At 47.9% G+C, this 23854-nt stretch overlaps 1 pseudogene across 1 annotated transcript; it reads right to left on the bottom strand.

The window, feature by feature from the left end:
• Nucleotides 1–10128: 10128 nt before the first annotated feature.
• LOC144159915 (venom serine carboxypeptidase-like) lies at nucleotides 10129–22661 on the bottom strand (annotated as a pseudogene). The gene is made up of 5 exons (XR_013320358.1): nucleotides 22481–22661; nucleotides 16337–16514; nucleotides 14882–15220; nucleotides 13682–14012; nucleotides 10129–11637 (listed from the first exon to the last, which is right to left on the bottom strand). The product of XR_013320358.1 is annotated as a venom serine carboxypeptidase-like (transcript).
• Nucleotides 22662–23854: the final 1193 nt, after the last annotated feature.

Below are 23854 nucleotides of genomic sequence, written 5' to 3'. Positions count from 1 at the left end.
CAAGCGGTAGTTCTTTGCGCCTCATGCGGCAGCCCGCCCGCGCGGCGTGTGCGCGTCGGCCCCATGGAGCAAAGAAAAAGTATTCTTTCTACCATGGTCGGTCCGTTTGGTTGCCGGGCCGTTCGAGTTTCAGGCGACGAGTCTCCGTCCGGGCATTGCGCTCAGCGCTGCCAGCAATCCGAAACGCGCAGCGGTCTGGTCGTGCAGGCAAAGTGTTCGGACGGGAGAGACAGAAAACATCTGTATTTATTGAGCTTTGTTATCCGTCGAAGTTCACGCCGCAGTCGGAGAGTTTTGTGCCGACGTCGTGCAAAAGTGGAGATGACCGAGTACGACATCTGTGCCTTATATTTTATTTCACAAAACACACCGCACTTTCTTGGTTCTCGTCATTTTAGCTTTTCACCTCCGTGGCGTATTTTAGCGTTCGTTAGCCATATACCTATCGCACGGATTGAGCAGTCCTCGGACAACCAGCCCGCGTACTGCCTCCGACGCGAGGCGGCAAATAATGCGTTCTTCCCGTGCCCTCACCCAACTTCAGTGGTTCTGCACCTTTTGTTTTCTAATGCACTGAAGGAGACAGCAACGCAACACAGACGACACCACGACAATTGTGGCACATACAACGTGCCACCATGCCAGAGCACCGATAAGGCGAACGTATGCAAACGCGCACGCGACCGAAACCAAAGCGTTTCGCACCACCTCTCAGCTGACAGGACACCCGTCACGGTGCTATAATGTAAAGGGAAGGTGGCGCAATAACTCCCAGCAGAATGTCAAACGCAATCGTCAAAGCACATGTGGCACCAACACGCACCTGTAGGCCGCTCCGTGCTTGTGAATGTTTACAGCGGCGCGTTCGAGCAAAGCCGGGCGTGGTTCCAGCGGTAAGCGCCAAATTCGGCTCGCAGCTCGTGAAGGTGCTTCCTGAGCATGGGATCTACGTATCGTGTCTCTTTGAACAGCGACAGTACTTCCACGATACGAGGGTAGGAGCGCAAGGCTGGCAAAAAGTCTCGTACGGCGCCTTCGGCAACGCCACTCGCCTCCACCTCCACCGGCAGCATGGAGGGAAAAGCTTTTTTGTCCTCCATGACCGGCAGCCAGCCGGAGCCACTAGATGATACAGCGGGCCTGAGAGTGGTGCATCTTCCATGAGGCATTGCGCGGGAGGAGCCCGGGGAGAGGAGAATACGGCATTAGAGGAGGTTTGCTTGCCAAAGCTGGGCCGCCTGACGTCATGCTCCCTCCTAAAATTTTCGTCCTCCATGGTCAACCGGGCACTGAAATCAGCGCGGTTTCGCGGCCTCCTGGACTTGGAAGGCTGACAGCTTTCGCTCTTACTCCTTTCCCTTTAAGATAAATAAACTTTTATCTCTATCTCTCTGTAATCTCTCTCTCTCTCCCTGTATGATTTACGCCTGTCCCTGCCGTTACTGAAGGCGCGCATGCGCGATAACCAATCTCCATGGCGATAATGGCCACCGCTGCCACCGAGGCGAACGTGGGCGTCTCACGTTGTGGAAGATCGCTCGTGTGGGCTTTCTCGGACGTTACGGGGCGGAAAAAGAGACGCCAACAACACAAGGCCGAATCGCAACTTTTTGTGTCGTGGCAGCGAAAAATGAAAAACTCGTTCGCATGCCGTGAAGCGGAGTTAAAGAATGAAGTCGTTGAAGTTGAGCGTCCGCTGCGCTTTACAACTCTATTTTGTAGAGTGCATGAGTGTTTCTCGCCCCACGTCGCGTTCGCGTCCATAGGGCGCGTAAAGGGTTCAAGTGAGATTTGAGCTGGTGTCTATACTGGTCAAGCTGGCGTACACCGGCCTCGCCTGGCTGCGTTGCGGCGTGCGGCCGCAGCGGAGCTGGCCCAAAGGAGGCGACGGGCGGCCGTGGTAGGGCCATGGCAGAGCGGCCGGCGGGCGGTAGTGTTGCTCGTGTTGCCAACCAATCTTAACCGGAGCGCCCCACACCGCAACTTAAAAAGCCCTACGTTACCCTACACAATATTCTCGGTGGCCCTACACTACTCCCTAGTCTACCAATATAGCGACTTGTTGACATTTATATGTATTATAATCTCTACCTGTGTTCATTTTTGTTATTCCTCAAAATTTTTTTATCGTTGGATGGCGCATGTCTCCCTTTATTTGACGATAGATTTTAAACCTGTGATCATTGAGGTAAGCGCGTGTGATTCATCGGAGCAGCGATGTATCGGACAGTCATAGTCTCATACTAATATAGCCTGCGTATTATTAGGCGGAGGCTTCGGAAAGGTTTTGGAAGTGTGGGGTGTGGCTCAGGACAGTCGACTATTATGGCGATGATAATGACTATTTGGCGTTTTAGAAACCAGGGGCGCTATTGTGAGCTGTGTCCGTTTTGCATATGTTCATTTCGCGTCCGTTTCAGTCGTGACGTAGTTGCACTTCCGAGGTATCCGATCAATGGGTGTGCTGCGTCACATTCGGTCGACTGCTTCCCACCTGGTGAATCAGGGCTCGTTCGTAGCGGACAATTTGAAATTGACATTAAATGAACAAAACTGAGAATTTCTCACCAGGATGTGCTTTTTTGCGGCCTCTGAACTATATCGTTTTTTTATAAAAGAGCGGACGCCCCTGCAATTTACAACTGACCCCTAATTCAAACACCATTTACCTAAAAGGAGTACTGACACGAAATTTCAAAGCTGGCATAACGTAAAAAGCTTCCTTTGTGTATGAAGATACTTCCCAGCAAGTTTCAACAGTAACCGTTCAGTATAACATATTGTAAATACCTTTCAATCTTTGCACCCACCAGAAAGCTCAGAACGGATACCCTTTCGCAGTCAGCATAAGCATGACGCCATCTGCTCCTCCTGGCCCTGAACTGCCGACGTGAGGGCTCCCGTTACGTGTCCAACGCTCTGGCTGCGGTTGTTGTGTGATATTCCACCATGTGTTCGCCGTCACAGTTTTCGGACTGACGTCATGCTGCCTGATGCGGGCAGATAATGGAAACCCCGGCCGGTCTGGGCACGCGCGCGCGCTTCCACAGCGGCAGTCATGCGACGAGAACGGTGACGTCATGAGCGCCCTCCTTTCATGGCGGCCGCCTCGGTTTTCGTTTCGCCGAAACCGAAACTGATACGAATAAACCAGGTTGCGAATGATTATTTACCCTGCTATCGACCGTCTAATATGCAATCTGTAATTGGCGGCGTGGCAGGCACCAATAGCAGCGCAAAAACTTAACACGAAAATTTGAGTCAGTGCTCCTTTAAATAACAGCCCCTATCCATATCGAACATCATATATAATGTAAAAACTACTTATTATTTGTTTGCCTAGGGAAGAGGAATGGTACACTCTGCGTGACATTTGTTACTTTAGCTGCACTTAGGAGCGCCCAGATGAGTGATACAATCAGCATCGCCAGTAAAACTATGAAAATAAAATCATTTAATCATACAGGAAGCGCAAAACTATAGTGACAGCAATGTGTCACTAGCAAGGGAAGGGCAAAACAAACAAAGCGATCTGGTGTACGTAACGATTACCCTTGGCAGACGTGTATATGTTCTTGAAAAAAAATGTTTTGTTTTCTGTTACAGCCAGGATTTGTTTATTTGCACCAACACGAGGGGGGAGGGAAGACTGAGCCCTGTTTTTGACAACTCCATGCCAGGCTGATAGTCATTTCTTCCTCCTTGCTGATCATAGAGGAAACAAGAAGAGCTTTCTTTTCACCATGATGCGAACATTTACATTTCTGACGTCAGTCCTCTCCACACGCATGCCGCTCGCGCTCTGACGTGTTTTGTCCGCGGATCAAGATGCATAAACGTAATCCAGACGCCAAAGTTCGCGTTGTAAACCGCTAGATGAAATATTTTTAGTTCTCGCAGCTGCATTTGGCGCAGAAGTCTCCCCCCACAGGAACGCGGAAAATCACCCTACGCCTGGCGGAAAAAATGGTGGACGGCCCTACGACGAGGCAACATTCGGAAAACGGCCTACATTTGGGGCGCATAGACTACAGTTGGCAACACCGCCGTGCGGGCGGGGATGAGGACTAGCAAAATCAAAGGTACCGTGAAAGCGAGAACATCAAATCTCCTTACACCTGCTCCGCCTAATCCCGGGGTTGTCATGGCAATTATAACCCTTCCAAGGCCAAGGTGGCGGCGGCGTTGCTATGGTAATTACCCTGCATTAATGTTTCCCCAGGCTCACCAGGGGAGGATGGGGTGGTAGCGCTGGAATTATCCCGGACGCTTGGTTGAAGGTTAAGAGGACGCCTCCAGGTCAAGCCATGTAAGCCGAAGCCATTTCCCTGCATTACGCGAAAGCTGCGGCGTTCTTTTGGACATCTTTTTGCGTCCCAGACGCCAGGTAAGATATTTTAAGTGCGAATCACTTTATAAGCGACCCCAAACCATCCACCGCCGGCGTCGGCGGCGGCGGCGGCGTCGGCGTCCGCAGTGCTCCTCTATAAAGAAACAGCATCCGGCGCCAGGTTTCGATCCGCGGACTTTGCGGCCGCAGCGCGACGCTCTACCGACCAAGCCACGGACGCGACGTGATATCAGCGTTAGTGACGCGCCTTATATCTTTAACGCATTCAAACTACGTCGTCAGCGGCGTGCGTTGGCGACTCAGCGGCGTTATAGCGGCTTGATAACTGCGTGGTGTACACGTGATACTACAAACCCGATGGAAGAGATGGAAGAGAAGGCGGCGAGGCGGTGGGCTGCGGGGGCCGAGCGCAAGCGCCGCAAGCGGGCCGACAACCGTGCATTCGCACTTTCACATTCTCCCCCTCGGGGAAATGCGGGGGAATTTTTTAAGTGATGATGGCAACAGGGGTGGGCAATTGTGGTGGTTTAACTGGTTTATTGAGTGGAGAGGTTGGAAGCGAATCTGCTCCCGGTTACTCCATTTCACCAATACAAGGTCATAGACCCGGCTATACTAGTCCACTGTGCACAACAATTTCGTGAGTACTAAAAGTTGTCTGTAACATCTCCTCCTGGTTTGATGGTCATTGAGTCACGATAAAAATCTGATATGTCACCTAATACTTTCTCGCTATTCCTGTTGAGGTACAAAACACATTCAGGGCACGAACAACCTTATTTTAAAGCCTCGCATCAGGCCATGGTCCTAGTAAAGCTTTAAATAAATTATCAAACATTTGTCCTCTGGTTGCCCAAAGTACCGATAGCAATATAAAGTCCGTTGTTAACAAGTGCACTGTCAACCACAAGTACAAGTATGTTGCGTGTGCTGTAGGCGTCGTCTATCATATTCCGTTGTCGTGTGGTTTTTGCTACAGAGGTCAAACTGGTCGTTGCCTCAGTAAACGACTTCACGAGCATTATCTGTCCATGCAGAACTCTGCCCTTTCTAACTTGGCTTTTCAATGCCACACGTGTGCACGTGTACACAAGTGTACACCGGTTTTATCTGACACAACCGTGTTGTTTAAACACACTAATCAGCATATAAGGGAAGTGTCAGAGGCTTTTTTTCATATAAAAAATCGGAAAACTTGCGTAAGTCAACCTTCTGTGACCTTCAACAAAAGCAAAGTCTGTTATCTTGCTGAACGTGTGACTTGACGAGTTGCAGGCTTGCGTAGTGATTCCTTCTTGAATTGAACTGTTTTGACATGCCCAATGTTTTTTGTGTATATGTTTTCTTTTCCAATAAAAATTCAACTGTGAGTACCGCGCTGTGTCTGTAGCCTTCCCCGTCCTCGTCTCTCTTGCGCCGGTTGTTTTCTATCATTATGAACCAGTACCAAATCGCCCAGCTTGCCATCTTGGTGCAATTCATTTATCGGTACGTTCACGTAGCCGCGTTTACGAGCGCGTTAGCATTGGAGCCTGCGGTGCTACGACGTAGTCTGCGCTGCGGCTACACTTTTGAGTTTATTCAGGGTTACGAAAACAGGTTGCAACACTTTTTACAGTGTACACTGTTTACGAACGTACGTTATAAACTGGTGTTGAGGGGCCCGGAACGTGGAAGAAGCCTTACAGGCAGCCGCAAAATAAAACGGACCAAGCGAGCTACACAACAATTACCCATGGACCAAGTGAGCGCGACACATTCTGGCCCAGCGCCTGCTGTCGAGATAGCTGAGAGCGCATGCGGGTGCTTCACCAGTCAATGCATACTTTGGCTGCAGTGCTTGGTATCTTTCGAAAGTGTCCCGGCGGTGCCTTACGCGGCAGGATGAGCCACCGGCACGATTACGGGCAGCGTGACGCATGCGCTGAAGTAGTAGTATTGTGCAAGTCTGAGATAAGTTTGTCAGGCCCTCGTTAAACGTGCAACCATTCTTTTCTGATATGAAATACCCCGCAGCACAAATCGTGTAACACGGTGTATTCACAGGTTCTGAACATAACGCATTTAATTGTTACTTTAGTGTAAAGAAGGATTTCCCAAGTTTATGGCACTCTCTAGCGGATCGTCGAAGGAAGTTTTTAAAAACTGTAAGGGAAATATTAAAGTCGTAAGGTATAATTAAAGTGAGGTCGCTAAAAGAACAATGTCTCCTGCAGCGACACCGCTAAAGGGAGACAAAAATAAAGAACGGACCGGAAAACAAACCTCTACAGGAACCAAAAAATCATGAATCTGAAAGACAAGGAACGCCGTGCATGCAAGACAGAATGCATAATTGGCGTGTCTAGTGTGTTTAATTGTAGTAATAACGAAAATGAATATACATGGTTTGTCAAAGGAAAAACTAACTTAGATACGAAGGGAAGCGGCGCGGTAATGTTTGATATTATGTCTTTTCCGTCGCATACCGACCGGTGACCATTCAGTCACGCGCGATAATTTTTCGCCGAGTTGCTGGAATGCTAATCTAGGGAAGAGCCAATAAAGTGCTAATAAGCCAGAACCCGAATAATTCCACGGATTCCGCATGCACACGGCGCACGCTGCCGGCGGCCGCACGCTCGCTCGGCGCACAGCACAACGCGCCGCCGGTTTTAAGAAAAACAAGGCCCAGCGGATCCAGTGCCTTACTATGGAATTAAGCACCCGCATGCACACTTAGCTATGTCGACAGCAGCCCAGGAAAGCGTCGCGCCGGTGTTTTCGCACACCGCTCGCTTGGCCTGCTTTACTTTGTGGCCACCTGTACGACTTGGTTCTCTAGAGTGCGGCTCATTCTTGCGAACGCGGCGAAGTAACCGCATTTCGCCGAAGTGAGCCTAATGGGCGTACTGATATATTTACGGTACTTGCTGTAAACGTATGTATACATACGAATCCGCCTATATTTACGCCACCAAAGTGCGTCGAATCGTAAGCCAGACCGTGAGATGTCGTAAGGGAAATCGTATCTTTATAAGGACAGCTTTGCTCAATCCGGCCGGGGTATGCAGTTTTTTAAATGCAGGATAGACCTTCCTTCTACAGTGCACATTAACAGTAGTGTTGCGTGCACAGTATATTCCCCATGCTGTGCCGAGCTTGGAAGTGGGCTACTTAGTGTTTGACCATATTGAAATATAGGATAATTTAGCATGACTAATCAGGCAGTAGGGGCGCGTCGTTATCTCCCTCCGCAAGTTGCCATTCACACCTTGAGTATGTATCATATTTAAGGCCTTCCTTCATAGGCCTAATAGTTTAGTTTGCACTTCACTGTGTGAGTCCTGGTCCTTTACTGTTGTGGTACTAATATGTTCACTAGTATATTTATTTATAGTAGCGTAATAATATATATTTAATATATTTGATACGTTTTTGTATTACCCAGCACCATTGTGTACTTCAAGGTTCTGTCACTTGCCTTGGAAAACAATTGGCCGTTGTTCCTGTAGTCACCTGCTGGATAGCTTTATTAAACACACTCCGCATGTTGCACCTCTTTATTGAGGTCTACTGTGTAACTTCCAAATCGATTTATATGTTTTCCAGCTCAATAATTCAAGAAGAAAGGTATTGCTATGTCGTGCTGTCCGAACAATGGCCAAGGCAGAATCTTATTACGTGTTCCTGCCGCCTCCAATGGGACTACAGGTATGCTGTGGCATTGCATACCGTAATTTTAGCTCACTGTTTATTCTTTTTTATATATAGATACAAAAACATTTGGAGTATGTGTGTTGTACATTAATTTTTATGTAGAGCAGTAACAGTGCTCGCAAAGAAAGTCTCATTTGTGGAGTGAAAATTTTTTCCCAAGTTATCCGTTAGTGTGGCCAAATGGCCATTAGTGTGGTTCTTTCTCTTTGTCTTTAAAAGATTTTGGGATGGTTATATGCTGTAATCGCAATAATAAAACTCGTCTTCTATTATAGCGCGAACACACAATGTTAGAGGCAACCAAACGACGCCTAAGCGCGGACTGTCAGGTGATTTTTTTTTTGCAAGAAACCACTTGTATATAAAAAAATTTCGGTGTGTATTCCCACGGCATTAAACAGGCTATGGTGCTTCAAGACGCTGTGTTAATGTTCCAATAACGTTCAACGATTTGTCTGATGAAATACAACCCGGTTCCTGGTGTGCAATGCAATTTTACCTCAACTCGGACAATTCAATAATCAAACCACACAAACTGAGGTCTTCTGCAAATTTTATTACACCAAATCACTTGTTTTGTAAAAGTTGTTCTCGCTAATTCTACGCATTTTTAAACGTTAACGTCTTATATCTCTGAAGGCTTCTATCTCTTTCTCTCACTCTCATGCTTCAAGCACGCGTTGTGAGGTGCAGAAAAACAATGCTTCAAGAAATTCGTTGAAGTGGTCGGAGCGAGCTCGAGCCGGGGATCACGAGCCCGGAATCATGCTGAGAAATGCACAAAGCAGCCGTGCTGGAAAACGGTCGGAGGAGGGCTTGAAAAAAAGCTGCCGAATAATGGAAACAGCAACGCCAAAGGAGGGTTGGCCGCTGCCGCACATGCAATAGGAGCCGCCTGGAAACACCTAGGGGGCGAACAGGATGTTATCCCGCGGAAAGAGCTTTGGAGGGAGTTGTCGTGGTGACGGGCGCGGTGGCAATGTTAAACAGAAAATTTAGTTGCAGATCAACAGACCGTCCCACTAGGCTTATAATTCTCAAAAAGTTTTGAGCATACCCGGCGTCTTTTGTTTTTCTTTCTGCGTAAACCTCCCCTAGAGAGATGACAGTGCTTGCTACGCAGCGGTCGTCTTCAAGACCAGGTCCCACTCATCAACCGAGCCAAGGCTGCGGCGGCAGCCTTTAGTCTACCGGAATAGGCGTACCATCCACCCCTCCTCCCTGTCTTTTTTCTTTTCTGAAACATTCTTTTTCATGTTTTACGAACGAACTAAGCATGCTTTGGTCACTGTTATGCAAGTTTAAGCGCATCCCGTACATGCATATCGTAACGTTTTACTGACGTGCTACGCCGTTTCTTTTGTTCAATAACTATTTCAGGCGAAGCAATGCCCGCAAAAATTTTTTTCCAACTCACTTAATCTGCGACCTACCTTATGAATGGCAAGGCTCCTGATGAAGCGACTGGAAATCAGTGAACCGCTCGGTTAGCCTCCTTACTTAAGCCACTCTTCTCGTAGAGGCATAGTAACAGCTATAACCGCAGACTCGAAGACGGTTGCAACGCGCTTAGTTTTTATTCTTGACAAAACCAGATAAGTTCTTTTGTTTTCATCGTAGCTGCACATGTCGACCTTCAGTCCATTTTTGATCTTCGTCCCTCAAAAGTCTCAGAACGTACGACGGGATGTTTGGCGACGAGTTGTTCAGCGGCGCAAGTAAGTCGTCTCGAAGAGCAGCTCCCCTACCAATCGCCACGGTAATGCCGAAAGGTACACAGCTATTAACCTTGCCCAAGTCACTTGCAACGACAGTAACCATGTTATCGTAGTCAGTGATTTTACTGTGCACATGTCGTCGAGGCTGAAAATGGAGTGGTTTACGCGTTCCGTGTTTGAGACATTTGGCTAGCCATGCCACACCCAATCTGGTCCAACCCGAATCAACCACTGAGCGGCATAGCTCCGCTGGCCATCCATCGTCGCAGGGAGGAATGACCTTGAATTTTCAAATAAAAGCCACCCCGTTTGTGACCTTCTCATGTCACGCAAACGGATAAAGTTTCTCAAACGCACGAAAAAAAGACCAGAACATTTTATTCTTGTCTGAATGCGAAGATCTCACAAGATCTGACCATATTGTAATGTAATAGAGGAGCTGGGCGAGCTTACTGTGGATGGCCTCTTTGAGGCTGAGGAATGCAGCCCTTGAATCCGGTGGTATGACGGGTTTCGGGTTGAAGAGAATTGGTTCGCAGTCATTAATCATGTCCGAAGTAAACTGACGGCCAGTATTGATTGAGGTGTCGTCAACTACACAGGCAGTTATCGGCTGCGTCGTTTTATTCGTCTATCTTCACAATAGTTTGAGCACTGTCAGCCAATACTGATCATGCGCAGAAAAAAAACGTAATTATTTCCCTTACACAAATTTTGTATTGAATGCAAGTCAAAACCACGCATTTCGGGAACAGTGCCTTTATTTTTATTTTTGCCAACGCTGTTACGAAAAGCTATTCCCCAGACAGAGCGAGAGAGAGAGAGATAAGGTGAGACCTTTATAGTTCAAAAGACCTAGGTGAATTTCCTAATTGTAGTCTTCAATTTACCGTGTTCGCATACTGTTGAATAATGTTCAAGCGGATCCGCTGCACCTGTTCACAGAGAGCTTCCCAGGCAGCCTAGATGTCTACTGTCGACGGGGACGCTATCTTCCCAAGAAAATATCTTACAAGGCTTAATACACTGTTTCCCTCCGAGCCGTCTCAGAAAAAGTAATGTTGCTGATGAAACGATGTACAAGGTCATAGGCAGCGTCACACATGTCCAGTGCAATGTAGTGTCCTGCCCTAAGCACGAGGGCATACACAAGCCTCTCGGTCTCCGTTACGTAGCCTGCCATCTCGCACTGAGGGCGGGACAGCCAGGGCTTTCTTTCAGCAGAGCGAAATTTAGTTGCGCCCGGCCATTTAAGCCGCCGCATGTATCTCTCGAAAGTTGCTGGGGGGAAGACGTTGTCCATTTGACCGTTCATTATCAGGACTCTTTCGGAGTTCAGAACATCCTCCAGCACGCTAGTGATGTCATTAAAAAAATCATTTGGAGCCAGTGCGATCGAAAGGTCACGCCTACGGCCGTCGAGAGTCGCATTTGGGTTTATGTGTAGTGCCCGCTTAAACGTTTCGTTGCTGACGAACTCGACGTATCGCTCAATCTGGTCCGGTCGAGTTGGGTGCAGTATGCTGTTTTGATAACTGTAGCCTGTCAAGGTCGAAAACAAGCTTTCACGGCCACTGATGTTCATGTTTAGGACTGTTTTAGCCAAAAGCATAACGGCTTCAGTTGTATTTTCTTTCGTCAAGTTTTTGATTTTTTTAAACTGTACTGTTAGATTGGTGCGACCTTGTGAATCCACAAGCCCGAGCTGGTAAAGGTACTCTTCTGATTTCAGGACACTTTTCTGCAGTGGGACGAAAAATCCAGCGCTTAGAATGACCCCACTCAGACGATAACTCTTGACTTGATGCAGGTGCTTGTTTTCTGATATCTGTATTCGCAGGCGCTTCGCTAGGGAAATAGCAGCCCTTGCTGAAAAGAAAAGATGAAGAAAGAAAACAGTCAATATCTGTAATTTCCCCGTAACGACGACAAGAAAAACTGTACTCATTATTTACATACTCGCTGCCTTGCACGGCATACGAGACAATTCGTAAGCGCTCGTTTTTCTGAGAGCATGACCGAACGCCTTAGCAAACCGTCGTTCCGGGACACGACTGCGCATTCGCGCGCCTTTACGGTATTCTTTTTGCTGCGGCGCATTGATGCATGAATATAACCATGTCTCGCACTCTCTACCCATGCCGGACGGCTCCGGTCGGCTACCGGGTGACCGATACAATTCCGAGGTCCCACCCCGTGCGTAACAACCGAGTCCTTCAATGCATTGAAGGACTCTGGTAACACGTACCGCAAGGCAAACGGCTGCATTAAAAGCCTCTCAAAGGAGAGGTCCTGAAATTTAACGAAAGACGCGTCTTATCTCGCGCCTACTTGAGCTAACTAATCAGCTTGAAAATCAGATAGTTATAAATAAGTTCAATCAATTCTGAAAACTCAAGCGTACACACGTTCATTACTTCCGCCGTAGACTACTTGTAAGGCCTTTTTGAGTTAGTTGTAGATATGTACAGCACAGTACAGTTGATAAAAGTATAGTACAACATGGTGTCAGTGTCGTTTTTTTCGAGAATGAATGCCATGCAATAGAAAGTGTAGCTTTTTCGGATACGTGTGAAGTTCCAAACCATTCGTACACTTATTTCTAGCAGTACGTTAGGGTCGAATAAATCTCTAGCTTTATTCTACGCGCGCCCCACATCCTAGGAAAATTTCGACATGGAAAAACCTATTTTTTGGCTTAAAGCACCAGGATTGCATTCCCCCTGCTCTATTTTAGACTCGGAGCATCTCTACCTTTTTTCCATATTTTGATAAGGCGCTCTCCCGTCAGGGGAGCTGGAAGTGTTTAATGCAGCTAGACAGGCGGTTAGGCAGGCAGGCAGGCATGCCATGTACTGCAAGTGGTGAGCTAGTCTACATTGGTGCTAGTTACTTACGGGAGAACAGGCGCATTACAAACTCTGCAGCTGAGCCAGACGTTATGCGTTAAAACCGCAGTACCACAGCGCCAGCCGAACACGACACCTGGACACGCGAAACCTGCGCGAAAAACTTCGCTTTCTCTGGGGCCATTCAGGCGTCAACCGTACCGCGAGTGGTTCGAACCCGCTGTTCGCACGCGTCTCGAGGCGGAGAAGGCACTGCGCACATTCGTCGCCTTCGTTCTGCATACCAATGAGCCGAACCACATTGTGCCTGAGCCTCACACTGTACTCTAACCCTTCTCTCTCCCCAAAACCTTTCCACCGCACTGCGTAAGCAGAGAACCACGCGAAAATAAACGTTTCGAAGAGCATGGTTGCGTTGTTAGGCTCCCGCTGCATTGTTTTGTCTCTTCGTTTACTTAAATGAATCGCATTTTACTTCGGGCGTCTTGGGGTTCAAATAAATAACAGAAATAAAAACCGGGGCGAACATCATCCCCAAGAACAATCACAGTACACAGCAGGCAGCCTCGTTTAAGCTGGACTGACCCGCCCGGATCACAACTTATCACAGTGTTACGCAGCCAGCATTCTGATCTTGAGATTCGGATTGGCAGGTATCCCTCCACAATGGGTGGCGTTATTTTGCGGTTGAACAACGTGCTCATGGCTCCTAGTCAAACCAAAATACAAATCTGTGTTAAGTGTATTCTATAGACCTTTTTAATTTCTTCGTCCTGGGAGCAACCATTTTACCAGTGGGCTGTGCTAGTGGATCTATGATTGGCGGAGGGGACGGGATGATGTAACTGCGCATGCGCAACACAGCCCAGAGCATGGCCTGATCCTATTAAAGATTACACGTGAAATGGTCTATAGTAATCGCTCACTCGTAAAAAACAAATGCTTGAGGTGGTAACTACTCCGCCTTTGGAATTACCGCGATATCTAAAGTTTCATGTGCTCAAATCAAAACGGTAAATGGACGCTACCACCTGCTTTAGCGGGGTGCACTAACATTTACTTACCGCCGTAGCTCTCCCCTACAATGTAAAGAGGCATCGAGTAAGCTTCTTTGAACAGCTTGTAGAATTGCAACAAAAAAATGGCGAGGTCGTTCGTCACATCCATCAATGACCTTGAGAGCACAGTGCCACTTTCAATCATGCTGTACCCGCCTCCAGCCGGGTAGTCAACGTACAAGACGTTCGCAAAGCGTTGAAAGCTGCAACTTCTGTTCTACAGTTTTCCCTCTGCGTCGATTCCCAGTGGGCCATTTTCCAGGAACTGACCAAAGAGACCCGATTTTCCGGGGCCCCCTTGGAGCCACAGTAGTAGTGGTGCTTTTTCTGTAATATTCTGGCCGGAAAAGAAAAAAAGAAGTTCATTTAGGTCCTGCTGTGACACTTCACTCCCACCGTTGAGTGTACATCGATTGTTTGGTCACTCTATATAACACGTAACAAAGCTGGGTTAGAAACTGCCCAAAAAAAAGCAGTCGGGTTCATTTCTCGTAGCTATCACCAGCAATTCTCTCCCTCTTCGCATAAGCACATGTTATCGTTGCAGTCCCTCAAACATTCATCTCTCTCGTTTCGTCGTGTCATCTCGCTGCATAAGATAGTTCGCACCGGCTGGCGTGTTCTGAAACCTTTTTTTGCAGCTTCTGCACGCCCAACTTGACGATCTAAACCCCTGAACAATTCAGGTCGGTTCTTCATTGCTTTAATTGTTTTTTGCGGATTTCATATTTGTGAGATCAACTGCATGGTTCCCTGGGAAGACTCGGTGCGGCCCAATTCAAAGAAGTAACTTTCAACTTTTTTGTGTTCTTTGTGTCAAATATTTGTAAACACTCTTGCTATGTCTCAAGCGCTAAGACAGCAATATTTGTAAACAAATCAAATAAATTTTGCGTAGTCGTGGGTGCATCTTTTTTTTGTTCACATACTTTAGATTTTTACATTTCAAGAAGGATGGGGTTCAATTCTTTTTTTCTGCTAAGCAAGGGAAAAGAAGGGGAATGGTAAATATTGCTAGGGGCTATTAATTATGTAAACTGTATCCCTGCAGTCACATCCCGAAGTATAACATTTTCCTCGTAACTGAAAACTAGACAAAAAAATGTTCACCACCTTCCCGTAGGGGAACCCTGAGTAGTATGCGAAGCAGCCATGGGGTCGACTCAAGTCGACTGCGTTTAGGTTGTCCGCAGACACCATGCTCACCTCGTCTATGATCACGCATTTCACGTTGCAGAAGGCCACGCGGAAAGTGTTCAACTCGCTGGCGCTGAGGCCTCCGTCCTTGTTGGGGCCGGTGGTCTTCCGAGAGAGCTTGAAAGCCGCGTGCACCGTGACTCCTCCCACTGCCACAGCCGCCTTTCCGGTGCTCGCGCAGATGACGAACGCGTTGTAGGCGGTGTTGTTGCCGGTGTTGCTGTACCGGTTGTAGAGGTCCATGGCAAGCCGGAGGACGAACGTCTTGCCGCAACCGGCCGGTCCGCTGAAGACCCGTAACGGAGGTGCTGATGGCGTCGTCTGCCGGTGGATGATCTCGCGCAGTAGCTCTTGTTGTTACGCGTTTGTCTTCCTCATCAAGCTGTAGTATTCGTCCCCGTCCATGATGTCCTGGCGCTTCCGCACGGCCGCGCACGGATCGCTTGTTTGATCAGGCGCACCAAGTCTTGGCTCGGGTTGAGGTCGGCATCTTCGTTTTCCGGGTGAACGATCACGGCAGGAGGAGGTGCTGCGCCGCCTTCTTCTTGTTCTTCTTGTTGTGCCCTCTTCTCCGCGGCGCTATCCGTGGCACTGACACTGGCGTTGACGCTGGCGTTGCAGGTGGCATTACCGGCGGCGGTGCCCGTGGCACTCATCGCGGCGTTGTGGGAGGAGGTTCCCCTACGGGAAGATGACGACGGTGGTTTTAAAAAATTGCAACAGCAAAAAAATGGAATTGAAAAAAAAAGAATTGCAACTTGCAACTAAAATTGACTTGCAAATTGCAACTGAAATTGAAAAAAAAAATTGCAACACCAAAAAAAGGAACGCGAAGGAACGCGAAGAAGAGGAACGCGAAGAAGAGGTACGCGAAGCTATCTCGTGACGGATTCTTGGGTTGCCCAATCCCTAGGGGAATCCTGCCACAATCATCATCAGCGGTGCCTGGAAAAACATGCGCAGTGGGGGTGTGGACGCCGCACAACGGCGGAGGAAACAGGCACCACCATAAGCTGCTTCGCATCTAAAACAAGTACAGCAACATTGTGAACGAGTGGATGAATTTATTATGCATGGTTTTAAAACGCATGATGGCTGCGTCTGTGACCAGTCGTTGGTGAAACAATGTAAAAATGTGAATTCAAGGAATCCGTAAACACATAAAATATGTGCGCAGCTGGCTCGTTCGTTTGCACGCGAACGCGAAATTTCATGCACACACCTGCGCTATAAATATTGTTATAGACGCTAGCACAATGCACCCGTGGAGGAGTATTTGATAATTCCTGGCTTTTGCCTTCAAGTCACGTAAGCAGTCATAGATGTGTAATCGTTGTGGGTGTCATTTACAGCTCCACAATTTACCACCTTCACATCGTCGATTAGAGTCCCATTTTTTCTGATATCTAGTTACTAAAGGCAAAATCGAGACTGGAGACTTATTAATTACGGGTTCGTCCTTACCTTCGGAGCCTTCAGAAACAGAAAGAACAAGTGGCTTTTCTTCTGCACTGTGATATAGCCGGAGTGAGCCTCCACGCCTGCTTTATCCATGAAAAACTTCACCTTGCTCTTTGCCTGGGCTTCCAGATACCCCCATTTATCTTCAAGGTAAGGTGACAGCGTCAGAGGTGGAGAGGTACTGAAAAATAAGAGCAAAAAATTCAAACGTGTCATCAACCTACACTGCGCGAATTACCATGCGCCTTTTGTGTTACAGCGGAAACGGGTAGAAATGTATCATTTCTTTTTTCGGGAGTTATTGATAGATACGCTGAGTGTGAATAAAAGCACGGGCACTGTCTCTGTTTCCAGTATATTCGGGAAAGCAGGTGTATTGCACACAGCGCGTCCAAACTGGACACAATAACTCTTGTGCACTTCTCCACCACAGTGCCAACGTGAGTTGCGCCGGGCTGTGATTCTCAACCTTGACTCTGCCGGAGATCACTGTTAAGCTGACAAAAAGGACGAAGATGGACCCCACAATTATTGTGGCATTTTGTCAATCTGCTCTTGCAGCCAAAGTCACCAGTGCACCTTTAAAATGGGCTCCTTTTGTGTGTCTGGCGCTTTTTCACAGCCAAAATGTGCAAAAAGCCAAATTTTTTTACGCGGGGACGTAAAAACACATGACGTCCGAAAAAGCCACTTACGTTCACTGCGTTTACGTTTACGTTTGCATTTAGGTTTACGTTCACGTGTAATGCATTTACCTTACCTTTACGTTTACAGTTATGTTTACTGAAATGTTAGACAAAAAGGAAACGGAAATGGGCATTTAGGCACGGCAGGTTTCACGAATCCAGTGAAATGCCCTCGTAGACGTCTTGAAATCCGCGGACCCCCATTTAGAAGAACCGAAGTAGTTTAAGTCCGGCATGTGAGCTGCGGTACACTACCGATAACATTTTCGAGCCAGCGATCGTCGAACGCAGCTACTAGTTTCAGGTAGGTCTCAATAAACGTACACCACTGGATCCTAATCACAATGTTAGCACACGCGCGCATGCTGGGTGTCCTAGTGTTGGTTGATCGATAGGCCATCCACACTCTCAAATTGTGACGTGCCTTTTGTGGGTAGGGCTTTGTGATAAAACCAGAGAGTTTGATGTTTTTGAGGAGAGGAAGCAGGCGAGCCCCTCTCAGCGCGGCGTTACAAAAAAAAGTCAATTGAACTCTAATGCCGACGGCTTGAGTCGCTGCTTTCAGGGGTGAGTCAGCTGCAGTAATTGAGGTTGAAGGGTCTAGTCTTTCGTAGTAGCCCATAGTACTATGTATCTGCGCAAAATTCACCACCTAAAAATTTACAGGCGAGTTTTTACCCATGAAGCCTTGACACGGTAACCCTCGCTGTCCTTGCCAGCTCTACGTTTTGTTTTGTTTAGCCTGAAGCATGGTATATTTCATTGCAGGGGTTGTTAGTGCTTACTGGTTGTTTGTTGATGAGGGTTCACAAGTTTCTTCAGTGCGAAACGCCAGACAGTCACCGACCCACCAAGGCCAGAACCGCGACCCACGTCGTGTCCTGGAGAACCAGATGAAGGGAAGTTCTGGCTCCAGGCCTCGGCTCTGTGTGTAGCGGTGCCGAACCCCTCCAATACGTGCTCGAGTTTTGTGCGGCGAAGGAGCTGCTATGACCGGTTTGCGGACCCGGAACACCCAAGCTCGGACATCGGCGCTGATTAGCGCGTTTTCGTCGCCAGTCCCATCATCGTCATGGGCTTCGTAGGTATCGGCTCGTGCCACGTGCGAATCCACATTGAATACAGCGGTTCATCAATCCTGCGCCATCCCCGCACGTGCAACCCTGAATGGCTGAAGACGACAGAGACGACTTCGTCAGCGCGGGCCATGAAATCGGTAACCGGCGGGCGTCGTGAGTCAAGCACTCGGTGCTCCTGGCGCTTGGACAAGAGGTCTCCCCGTCTTAGCGGCGCCCGCCCCTTCTCTCCCTCAGGATCACGTGGCAAGCAATCAGGACTGCTTCAGCAATGGCGGAGCCTATGTGCGTCAGTTTGTGGGTCCGTGATTGGACCAGGCTCTTGGGAGTTGAATTCCCTAGGACAACTCTGGGGACTTTTGCTTGATCAAAAAGGCGGTGTTGCGAGCTGCCGAGTGTTGCTGGCTGAGCGATTCGTTCGAGGCACAGCATCCAAACTTGTACTCATCACGTAAAATACTGATGTAAAGTTTTTATCCTGCATCAGCAAGCCTCGGTCTCCTGATCAACGTCTCCGGACACCAGTCACGCTACCAAGATTTATTCCCAAACCCGGATGCCACAACTGGTGGCAGCCGTGGGATCTGACCACGCAACTACCACGCAGATATCCTTCGTGTGAAACTGTTATTATAAAGGCGTCCCCATTTTCCTGTATGAAGTGTGTCTTCGCGCATGTGCTAATCAAGAATACTTGCCGTATAAAGTTTCAACTGTGTATATAAGGTTTTGGCGTTTAGAATGTTTGTAATTGTTTTGTACATTGCTACGAAAGCGGCACAGACCCAGTCAAACCTTCTTTTTATGGCTTTGTCTGTTCCCCTAGTACCTGTGTTGTTGTTATCGATACCAAATAAAAATTGATTGATTGATTGATTGATTGATTGATTGATTGATTGATTGATTGATTGATTGATTGATTGATTGATTGATTGATTGATTGATTGATTGATTGATTGATTGATTGATTGATTGATTGATTGATTGATTGATTGATTGATTGATTGATTGATTGATTGATTGAACTCGCAATAGCGGGTAGGAGTTGGTCTGGAGCCGGCGCATTGTGGTCGCTTCGGATCGGGAAAGGTGGGAGTTGAAGGGAGGGAACCGTTGACACTCGCGTCTCAAGTCTGACAGGATGTCCGCATAACCATTGAGTGCGGGGGAGGTCTTCTTTGTGTCTGGGCTCCCTTTGGCGTGGAGGGTGTGTGCTCGGGAAGCGGCGTGTGCCGCCTCATTTCCGTCGAGGGACTCGTGTCCAGGGGCCCAAGCGATATAGATGTCGGGAAGCTGCGGGATGGTCTTAAGGATCATGAGGGCGGAGGGTGATATGCGGCCGAACTGGTAGTTTCGGCATGTTAATTGCGAGTCCGTGAGAACTGTGATGTATTCGCTGTTTGTTGCGGCTGCTATAGGGCGATGGCCAATCCCTCCGCGGAGTTTGTAGAGGTGGCGCATATCGTGGCGGCTGCGAGTTCGGCACCTGGTGGTTCATCACCGTGACTGCGTGGGCGGGTTTGCGGGTGTAACGTGCAGCGTCCGTGTAGCGTGTCGTAGGATTCTCTGTGGGCTTCTTCGTAACCGCATAGACCTGTGCTTTGCGGCGTGGTTTGTTGTAATGGGGATGCGTATTCCGGGGCACAGGAGATACATGAATGTGTTGGCGGATGTGGAGGGGGACACGTTGTAGCTGTTCTACCTTCGGGTGTTACTGGATATCCGAGGCGTGTTAGGGTATTTAGTCCGGTAGGTGTGAGCTTGAGACGGGTGGTTTGGGAGTAATGGTGGGCTTCGCGCAGTTCTTCCCAGGTGCTGTGTTCTCCAAGTTGGAGCACCTTGCGCGTGGATGTTGAGGGGGTAGGCCTAGGGCGAGTTTCCAGGCTTGGCGGATGAAAGTATCGCGTTTTTTTTCTTTTTCAGCAGATTCGAGAACAAGGTATGGTAGGTATGGTGTTCTGTAGTTAGACGACTGATTAGTATTGCTTCCATTATTCTGACCGTGTCCTTCTCCTGAAGGCCGTAGCCTCGGAGGGAGGTGCGTCGCACGAGGTGCGTGAGTTGTGTGAGGGTTCGTTGTACAGCAGGTAAAGTTTGAGAGCCACTTCCGTTTTGGGGGATGCTGAGACCAAGAATGCGGAGGTGGGAGACTGTGGGTGCTGGTTGGTTGTTGATTGTTAACTCCGGATCGGGGTCTGGGTCTGTTCGTGCTTTGTAAGTGCGGGCACAGAGTGTGAGGAGGGCGGATTTTTCGGCGGGGGCGGGGGCATTCTAGTCGACGAGATTGTAGGTATGTTTGGGTGACGTGTATGGCTTCCTGAAGTGCGTCCTGCTGGGCGCTGGTGCTGCCGGTCGGGACCCACAGGGTGAGGTTGTCAGCGTAAATTTCCCGCCGTAAATTAGGAATTGCTGGTAGGAGCGGAAGCAGATATTTCATAATTTTGTTGAATAGTTGTGGTCAAACGACGGATCCTTTGGGAGTTCCCTTGGGCGACACTGGGAAGGGGTCAGACCGAAGATGCCCAATGCCTATCGGCCGTCATCTCATCCTGTAAATAGATCGCTTCATCGCTACATGGTTCGTGTCATCTGCCGTTACGTTACATTGGGTGGAGTATGCGGGTTCATCGCCATCCTGGCCCCCGCATCGCATCGCATCGACGTGGACGCAGTCGTCAACGATAACGAGGACGCGCCGGGCAGCGTGTTGCCAAACGCTTCGCTGCACAGAGCACTCACGTGACATGTGTGATGTCACTGCGCGCGTTTATTCTTTTGAGCGCCTGGTAAAATGAACCCACCGTTCGGGCCCTGTGGCCTCGACGTAGAATAGTAAGCCCTGGAGCTGACAAATGGAGTTCGAGCCCCAGCATGTCCTGTTTCTTTGATTTTTTCCATTGCCTAATTTTTTTGTAAATTTAATTTTTTTTAAACACAAATCTACGCGTTCTTGTTGTTGAGTGGCACCGGCTGCCACCCACAAGCGCAGGGAACAAAATGCCTTCGCATAAATACCCGAGAAAGTGGAGGGGAAATAGCCCCATTAGTAGTGTAGTGGTCATCGCACCAGATGGGTATTGTGGAGGTCGTGGGTTCGGTTCCTACCGTGCGGGCATTTTTTCACGACTTTCTTTCAGTCTTTCCAAATTCTTCATCTGTGAGAAGACGGGCAAAACGTCTGTCAACGATGTTTTCTCTGCGAACTTATCCACTGGCTCGTGCGCTGTCAAATGATCATTGATACACCGTTTGTCGTCAATAGAGTAACCATAATTTGCTGTTTTTTTTTCGCTTCTCTTTCTAATTTTCGCGGGCTGCTGTGAGTTTTGGGGGTGAGCACATCTTCTCTTGTATGTAACCTGACGATAGAAATGGACATTGGCTATAACGAAGTAATGGATATAACGAAGTAATTACGACCCCCCCTTCAACTTTGTTATAATAAGGTTTTACTGTATATATGTCGTCGGTGGGAAGGGGGGCGGGAGTTCTTCGAAGAGTATTGCCGCATGTACGTAGGTTGTTTTTTTACGAGCAGCTACTACTATATTTTGGTAAGCTTTGGCGGTGCCCGCGCCTTGGCTGCTCCCGCATAAGACTTCTTCGGGGTGGGGAACTCTGTATAGTGGGTCGTTCGAAGAAGGAAGCACCAATGCAAGCACAACCTCTGTGTTCAGCGAAGGTTCACGTCGGTTGAGAGCTTTCCCTTGGATTTGCGCGACACTGCGAACAGGGGTACCTTTATTTTTCTTCGGCTGGACATCTGACGTCACCGGATGTGGGCCACCGCATTACGGCTGTAATTTCTAAACTTGCAGTCTAAGTTAGCCCCCAATACACTACAGAAACGTGCTCCTCAAATTAGAAGACTCCCCAGTATTAGCTGGTCAGTCACAATCGGTCAACCCATCCATCAGTAAGTCAGTCAGTCGAGCCGTTCGGACCACAAGTATTTTAACATAGTAGTAGTATGAAATCCTACAAGCATTATGCTCCTGGGACAAACAGTGCATCACAGATTTCTAAACTCTCTAGAGTATGCATTGACAACATCGTCACACCGAACACCTAAAGAACAAAAACAGAAAATTAATGCCATACCAGAACGAACTGTAGACGAAAGATTACTCTAGTGGCTTATGCACATGCAACGGTCATGAGACTGCGCAGAATACAGTAGGCAGGCAATCCTACTAAGTTCAGTTATAATGTGGTACAAATTAGGTAAATAAAACGTCACAGTAATTTCAGGCGTTGCGTAACTTTTACCTACTTCTGTTTATAGCGACCATGAGAGCACAAACTTATTGATATAAAAAACACAAGAAGTGAGGAATCAAACAGCATGCGGGGCAACGGTATCATAAGAAAGTGTTTCTACGAACCTTTGTGTATCTGCCGAAGAAAGCGTTGCTGTGAGGGAGAGAAGTAGCGACAGTGCCGCTAGCAACATTTTTGCGTCGGGAATTCGGTGCACCGCAGGTCTCAAGGCGCATAATGCAGTAGCAATTTCTGCTCCATAGCATTTTAGGGAAAAGCTGGCTACAGCCTTTCATCGTGCGTCACGCATTGTTCTGTTCTTTGTCCTTTCGTGGACACCTGCGATTTGAGTTCCGTTTATATCGCTGCTTGGGGTTTAAGGTCATGGTCTCCTTTCTTGGAATACAAGCACATTTCTAGGCGCAAACACTATCTTTTGAGTACCCCAGTGCGAATGACTCGCGTCGCCGCAAGCATGCGCAATTTGCGAAGTTAACCCATTCAATCGTTATGACAATGAAAATGTTATAAAAGTGCAAATGTAAATGTTACAATGTTACTCGTAAGAGACCAAACAAAAGCCCGCCCACTTGTGTTATTGTGATACCCAAATTTAACAACTATCGTACGTCGCACAAAACTAAAAACAAGAAATATAAAAATACAAACTCCATTCGGAGCAACAATATCGCAATGGTGTGTTTAGTGCAGTCCTGTCGTGCGAACAATTCAAGAAAATACGTAGAATTTTGAGAGAACATGTTAGAAATGACCTCTTGAAATCACAGGGCTACATCCGATCTCGCCCTGTCACGTGATTAACTAAAAAGTAACAAATGACAAATTCCCTTTGGTTTGACGCGTTCCGTGAATGTCAGCAAAGAGACGTATAAGCTTGTTAAGACTGAAAAGGGCCTAAGAATTATCGCTCATTATTAGACGCTCCTCGGAATTTCTGTACCTTTCGGAAATTGTAATGATACCTGGAAGCCCTCTGTAGGTGATTGCACTGGGTATTAAAACAACCAAGACGATCGTGTCAAGGCAAACAGGACTTTATGTGTGCGATATTAAAACATTTATGCTTAGATATTCGATGGTAAATGTGAGACTTCTGTCGTTTGTGGTCGTAGCCGCGCTAGAGGGAACGTTTTGTATGTGCTAATGTCGTTTCAACTGGAGGTCTGGGAAGCCTAGGCGAGATATATATTAGTTAGGAGGTACTGAATGGGCCATTAAGCGAAAAAAAAGAGTGGCTAGCGATTACGATACCCCCTAATGCGAAATTTGGGCACAGCTGTTTAGCTGTTTTGACTGTGCGAAATGTGTTGGCGCAAAGGACTTGAGACAGAAATACAGTAGTCCCTCGTTATAACGAAGTTTGCAGGACGGCGAAAAATTTCGTTGTAAGCGGTATTTCGATATAAACGACCACTCGAGAAAAGCTAAAGTAGTTAAACTCTAATTGCGCCACAACTACGAGGAATCAAAACACAATG

This window comes from Haemaphysalis longicornis, unplaced genomic scaffold (genome assembly GCF_048455015.1).
Source record: "Haemaphysalis longicornis isolate Haplotype H1 unplaced genomic scaffold, Haemaphysalis longicornis Haplotype H1 scaffold_10, whole genome shotgun sequence".
In the NCBI taxonomy this organism is placed as follows: domain Eukaryota; kingdom Metazoa; phylum Arthropoda; class Arachnida; order Ixodida; family Ixodidae; genus Haemaphysalis; species Haemaphysalis longicornis.
The sequence above is the reverse complement of the archived record's forward strand: the minus strand, read 5'-3'. Positions and strand labels throughout refer to the sequence as shown.